We start from the raw sequence: 7,356 nt of genomic DNA on the forward strand, positions 1-7,356 counted from the left end.
CTTCTTCTTCTTCTTCTTCTTCTTCTTCTTCTTCTTCTTCTTCTTCTCCTTCTCCTTCTCCTTCTCCTTCTCCTTCTCCTTCTCCTTCTCCTTCTCCTTCTCCTTCTTCTCCTTCTTCTCCTTCTTCTCCTTCTTCTCCTACTTCTTCTTTTTTGGTTTGGAAACTTAATGACTGCTTCTATATTCTTAGGGGTTATGAGACTCGTTAGATAGTTTACCTAACCATTTTGTATAGATTTTTCAGTTTTGTGGAATAGAGGCTTTTGAAGTAAGACCAAATTATTTATTTATTTATTTATTTATTTATTTATTTATTTATTTGCTTGGGTCTCCTCAGTGTCTGTTATGTCTCATTTCATTTCTGATTTTCTTAATTTGGATACTGACTCAATGCCTTTTAGTTAGATTGGCTCAGGGTTTGTCTATTTTGTTGATTTTTCTCAAAGAACCAGCTCTTGGTTTTGTTGATCCTTTGTATTCTACTCTTTGTTTCTAACTGATTGATTTCAGCCCTGAGCTATTTCCTCCTCTCTACTCCTCTTGGATGAATTTGCTTCTGCTTGTTCTAGAGCTTTCACATGTGTTGTTAAATTGCTGGCATAAGATCTGTACAATTTCTTTATGAAGGCACTTAGTGCTATGAATTTTCCTCTTAGCATTGCTTTCATTGTGTCTCATAAGTTGGGTATGCTGTGCCTTCATTATCATTGAATTCTAGAAAGTCATTATTTTCTCTCTTTTTTTCTTCCCTGACCAAGTGATCGCTGAGTAGAGAGTTGTTCAGTTTCCATGAGAATGTGGACTTTCTGTTGTTACTGTTGTTGACATACAGCGTTAATCCATGGTGATCTGCTAAAATACAAGGAGATATTTCAATCTTCTGGTATCTGTTGAGGCTTACTTTGTGGTCAGTTATATCATCATTTTTGGAAAAAGTTCCATGAGGTGCTGAGAAGAAGGTATATTCTTTTGATTTTAGATGAAAAGTTCTGTAGATATCTGTTAAATCCATTTGATTTATAATATCTGTTAGTTTTGTTAATTCTCTGTTTAGTTTCTGTTTCAATGACCTGTCTGTTGATGAGAGTGAGGTGTTGCAGCCCCCCCCACACACACACTGTTATTGTGTGGGGTTTAATGTATGGTTTGAGCTTTAGTAAAGTTTCTTTGATGAATATAGGAACCCTTGCATTCGGGGCATAAATGTTTAGAATTGAGACATCATCTTGGTGGATTTTTCCTTTGATGAGTTTGAAGTGTCCTTCTTCAACTCTTTTGATTACTTTTGGTTGAGTGTCTTTTTTATTGGATATTAGAATGGCTACACCAGTTTGTTTCTTAGGTCCATTTGCTGGGAGACCCTTTTCTAGCCCTTTACTCTGAGGGAGTGTTTATCTTTGTTGCAGAGGCATGTATCTTGTATGCAACAGAATGATGCATCCTGTTTGCATATACAGTCAGTTAGCCTGTGGCTTTTCTTCATTATGTTCTTATGTTTGCCTTTCACCATCTGGTTGTTTCTGGTGTTGGCTGGCCTTGGTGTCCCAGGTTGGAACAGACCTTTTGGAACTGTGGAGCTGGCAGGTGGGGTACAGTTTTATGATCCATGGTTGCAGGTGGGGATATAGACTGGAAGGAAGACTGCGCTCTGATAGAGTCCAGCAGAACTCACAGCTTCTGGGCTTGCTGGGGTCTCAACAGACGGGCAACATTAGAGGCGGGTTCTCACTAGTGTGTTCAGGATTAGAGTAGGACTCCTGGGAGGCAGGTGGAGCTTTTTGGGGGTCATGTCTTTCGTTTTATATGGTTCAGGGTGATCTTGAACCTCCTGCCTCTACCTCATGGTAGAGACAGACATGGACAATCACACCTGGTTTTACATGCTTCTGGGATTCAAACCCAGAGATTCCTAAATATTAGAAAACAACTTTAGTGACTAAGTTACACTGCCAGTCTTAACTTCAGTTTCTTCATGCATGAAATGACCGAGACCAAAACACTGCTTTAGGGAAATGATGTTAGAGAAAGGGAATGGTATCAAGAGGGAAAGTCTGGTGATAATGCAAAAACAAAAAAAAAGTGGCCAATAAATAGATATTGTGTAATGAGCAGACAAAATTATGATTTATTCACAGGGCAAAACAGAGCAGAAAGGTGCAAGAATTACTTGCCCTACTCTGAATGAAAAATAATTAGAAAGTTATAGATTATTTATTGCTAGACTTTTCTAATTGATATTTGTTGACAATGTATTGTTATGACAACATAAAATGTAACCATGGATAAGGAGTGCTACTAATTCCAGGAAAGGGACAGTACATCTATACAGGAGCGTGAGTAATAAAAGCCATCTTGGAATTTTGCCAAGGGCAGAAAAATAAGTATTTAGATAAGTGTTTACTACTGTGTCCAATTATTTAAATAATAGCAATAGGTTCTCCCATCAGAATTATGATCTATTGGGTTATAGGTTTTAGGTCCATTGATAAGACCAGGCATGAGTTCTGCAGTGTGGACTGAACCTTAAATCTAATCTATCAATGACTCCCAAACCAGTGAGATATACTAGAATAGTAGATAGAACCCAGAGCTGTTCTGGATACTCTCGGATAATTCTTCCCAGGTCTGACATTTCCCTGATACTTACCAATTAGTTAATTTAGAGTTTGTACTTCAATGCATGAGTTCTAGTGTGTACCTCTCCTGGTAGTATTTTACTGTAGCCATAACTTCATGTGTAATTTTAATCATGATTTCTGGAACTCTTCAAATTTACTTCACCATATTCTTCTTCTAGATACATGTGATAAAGAGCAAATAAAAATAGTATGTGCAACCTTTCGTCACATCTGCCTAACTCGTAAGAAAAGATTTTGTTTTTCTTTTCTTCTAAACAAGACTCAGTGATTTAACTAATTTCTTCAGAATTTTACTGCTATTAAGGTGAGGTCTCAGACTTTAATTCCCAGTCCTTTAAACTTCAGATAATGCAAAGCATCAGGTAAATAGCTGTTCTTCATCTTCCTGTAGTCTTTCCAAAAAGCTCACAGACACTACAGATTTGCTGATTTGTGGATTAACAGGGAAACAAACAAAAGAAAATGTCTACTTGTTCCCAGCTCCATACCCATCATTGATATAAAATATTTACTGCTTGAGAATCCCATACATGGATATAATGCATTTTGATCAAATCCATCCCCCTTTTTTCTCAACTTCATGTGCCTACTTGTTCTTTCTCTCTCTCATTTTTTTTAACCGAGTCCATTCAGCATGGCCAGTATGTACATAAAAGTATAGGATCATCCACTAGAATATGGGCAGCCTTTCAGGGGGCTGTATCCAAAGAGCACTGTCTCTCCTTCTCCCAGCAACCAGCAATTGTCAGTAGTTCCTCAAACAGAGATGGGATATCATGAGCCCTCTCCAATCCTATTGACACTTGGACTGGCTTGATCTTGCTCATGCATTGTATATACAGTCACTGCCACTATGAGTTCAGATGGCCAGGGACACTGTCCTATCTGGAAACAGTGTTTTGCAGCAATCATCTACAAGCCCTGGCTCTTACAGTGTTTCTGCTCCATTTTCTACGATTCCTGATTTTTAAGGAATGGAAGACGTGATGCCTGTGTCCCATTTAAGACAGAAAACTTTAACTCCTTCTTCTCTGAGTTTTGATGAGGTGAGAAGTCTCTGTATTGATCAACATCCACTGCAAAAAAAAAAATAGGCATCTCTGATAAAGGTAGAGAGCTGTATTAATTTACAAAGATAATTATTTAGAGGGAAGTTTACTACTGGGTCAAGTTAGCAGCAAAATAGTAATGCATTCTCCTAGAGGACCTATTACTGGTCATGGGTTCTGGGCCTATTACCAGTCATGAGTTCTGTCTTACAGAGTGGACCATAAATCTAAGCTGTTGGTTATTCCCAAAATATTTCTGGCATGATTGCTCCACTGACTTTATCTTATCAGGTCAGTAGTGATTCGTAACTGGATATTATCATGGATTACTTTTCTCCAAGGATGGAATACATATCACCTTTTCCTAGTATGAATTTTCTCCAATAGGGATGATGCTTCTTGGTCAGAACCAGCTTGATTTCTCCATGGCCTATGACTCACATATATGGTACCTGCAGCAATAGGATCTACTGGGCACATACTCAGAATATACCCTTCTCTATTGGATCTGTAACACTTCGTGTTTTTTCTTTGGACTCAGGGTGAGCTTTCTGATGAAACCCTTGTATAGCACCACAGCCTGCTCCTCGGTCAGTGCACAGTCCTGCATCTCTGTACTCTTTTCCACCCCTATAGCTGCTACCATCATTTCTGTTAGCACACATACCTGCTGAAATCCTGATCATTTCCAAAAGAAAATCTCCCTGTGTCCTTGTCTACATTTCAGCCTTCATTTCTTAGTTGTAGCAATGAACAACACCCCATTTTTCCAGGTGATCTGACCAAAGTCCCTAGAGTCATCTTTATATTAACCTTTTTTTTTTCCTTTACACAGATCTCATCAGCATACCCTGGAAGTCCTACTCAAGTACTAACCATAACTGACCACTTGTACTTCCTCCATCACCATTGGTCCAGGTCAGGGACTTCCTACCTCCAACTACATTGGAAGTTTTTGCTAAATATTACGGGGTCTTCAATTACCTAAGTCACATCTATTCCCCAGTAAACTTTCACAGTTTGGTTTGTATATGCTTGGTCCGGGGAGTTGCACTATTGGGAGGTGAGGCCTTGTTGGAGTAGGTGTGGCCTTGTTGGAATAGTTCTGTCACTGTGGGTGTGGGCTTTAAGACCTTAATCCTAGCTGCCTGGAAGTCAGTATTCTGCTAGCAGCCTTCAGATGAAGAAATAGAACTCTCATCTACTCCTGAACCATGCCTTCCTGGATGATAATGGACTAGCCCAATTAAATATTGTTCTTATAAGAGTTGCCTTGGTTATGGTGTCTGTTCATAGGAGTAAAACTCTAACTAAGACAGCAGCATTTTTTTTTGCCCCTGATGCACTCTATCTCCACTCATTTTCTTGAAACATATTGGCCAGGCTTCTGACTCATAATGTTCTGTTACTCTCTTCTGAAGGAAATGCATAGCGTCAGACAGACATATAGCTCCTCCTCTCCAGTCAGGTCACACTTCTATTTCATGTCGGTAAGTTCTTTCTGGAACCTTATTTGTATTGATCTTCTACAGTTTTTTATATTTATATATAAAATTTTTTAAAAATAGGCAATTTTTTCACAAATCAGTATGTCATTCTTGTGCAGGGTCAATCTTCTCCAAATCACCTCAAATTTAGTGTACATGCCACCACATGCATAAAGGTAACCACAAAGGAACCTCTGCTGCACATACAAGAAGATAAAATCCATAGGCAAATAATGAAAATGCAAAACAGTAACTGAAATGTATGCAAGGAGTGATTCAAAATGTTGTGAAAGGAGGGCAGGCAGACTATTAGCTGGCTACTTGAGTTTGCTACATTGGCAGACATAATACAACCTAATTACTAAGTTCTTGAAGACCTTAAAAGAAAATGTCAGGTCCTCGAGTAAAATCACTGGAGACACAAGACAAAAGGCTAAAAGAGAACGAGAATGTTTAAAAAATACAAAGGTAAGTTAAGGGAGAGATGACATGATCCATTTTGTCTTTCCTTTGCTGATACTAACATTGAAATTTTACTAATGAAGATTAAGGAGAAATTTGCAGTCTTGCTTCTACTTGAAGCCAGATGAGCAGTAGATTATCAAACTTAAAATCACAAGTTACAGGTGCAGTCTTGCTGGGAAATCCTGGTGACTGCACATTTATTTTTTAATGTTCTCTAACAACTTATATGCACAATAATTCAAAGACAAACCTGGATGATGCACTTTTTACTATGGGCAAGAACATCTTGGACACTCAGTTTCTCCATTGACTCCTCTATCTTACAGGCATGTGAAGATTAAACACCTACTGAAATTTTGTGAAATAAAACTTTCATCACAAGTGTACCTAATTCCCGGAAATCTTTTTTGCAAGCGAGATTTCTTTGTTGCCAGCATGTTTTATGAAAATTGTAATCAGATTCCAGTCTGATTCCTTATAACATGGTGCCATCTAGAGATTAAAGCTGATGTTGCTGCAAGCTACATTATCCTGAACCAGTTTCTAAAGCGCAACATTGTATTTTATTGGGAATATGCTTAGTAGCGGCATTTTAAGTGTCTGTTACATACTATCTATACGTAACGCATTTAAAATAAATTAATGACTGCTCTAGTCAATAGGAGAATGCTTTGTTTAGGAGTTTCACAATAGACTGTGACATCAAAAAGTATAGGAACACCAATTTAAGTTTTGTAAGGAGGCAGAGTCAAACTTCTACAAAGAAGCAAGGCAGTTTTCTTCGTATATACAAAACATTTGTAAAATAGCTTGAGTGAGGCTCTGTACTTACATGGGTATCAGTTCCCTGGCTCCTCCATAATAGCGACACACTAACTTGATACCTTGAAAAGAACAGAAATGTCCTTTGACACAGTTCTGAACATAGGTATCTAAAATCAAGACATCCAAAGGCCGAATTCCCTCCAAAGGCTATAGGGAAGACCCTTGCTCCTCATACCTCACAATTTCTGGTGACGTGAGTAGTCTTCCTCTTCCCTGGATCTTGGTCATATCACTTCAGTCTCCTTCTGTGGTCATATCTCTTCAATCTTCTTCACTGTGGCTGGATGGCTCCAGTCTGTATTTTGCCTCTGCTTTTTCTGGCTATCTCCTCTCTGAATCTTTCCTCTGTATGTCTTGGTAGGACAGTTGTTGGACTGAGGCTCTTCCTGGAGAATCCACGATGACATCTTGGCTTGCAGACCCTTGATTACACCTGTGAAGACTCTTTTTGCCAAATAAGGTGACATTCTTTAGTTCCAGGAACCTAGTGTCCTCTTATCTTTTAGATGGTTATCACTCAACATATCACATTCTGGCTCTTTTATGCAAAATAAGTAAAGTTTTGACTTCACTAATTTTATCACACAATTGAAAGGAAAGCTTATAGACATAGATGACTTGATACAATTGATATTTGGGTCTAGAAAAGTATGCATTGTGCTGACCATCTCCTGTGTTTAGATAGCAGCATCCTGACCTCTATCCATAGAGTACCAACAGCAGTCCTTCTATTTATGACTACTAAAATGTCTTACAATGATGCTGCTAAATATACCATGGTGCACTGTTAATAAAAGTGATCCTGATTCTCATAGACAAATATTCTAACATGAAATGTTACAGGAAAGACAAGAGGCAAAGAGTGATTTTTAAAGATTCGTTAAGAAAATA

General features: G+C 38.3%; 1 pseudogene; it reads right to left on the reverse strand.

Moving 5' to 3' along the window:
* Positions 1-5,248: 5,248 nt before the first annotated feature.
* On the reverse strand, positions 5,249-5,347 carry LOC114625282 (annotated as a pseudogene).
* Between the last annotated feature and the right edge of the window lie 2,009 nt (positions 5,348-7,356).

This window comes from Grammomys surdaster, unplaced genomic scaffold (assembly GCF_004785775.1).
Source record: "Grammomys surdaster isolate TR1022 unplaced genomic scaffold, NIH_TR_1.0 65, whole genome shotgun sequence".
Lineage (NCBI taxonomy): Eukaryota > Metazoa > Chordata > Mammalia > Rodentia > Muridae > Grammomys > Grammomys surdaster.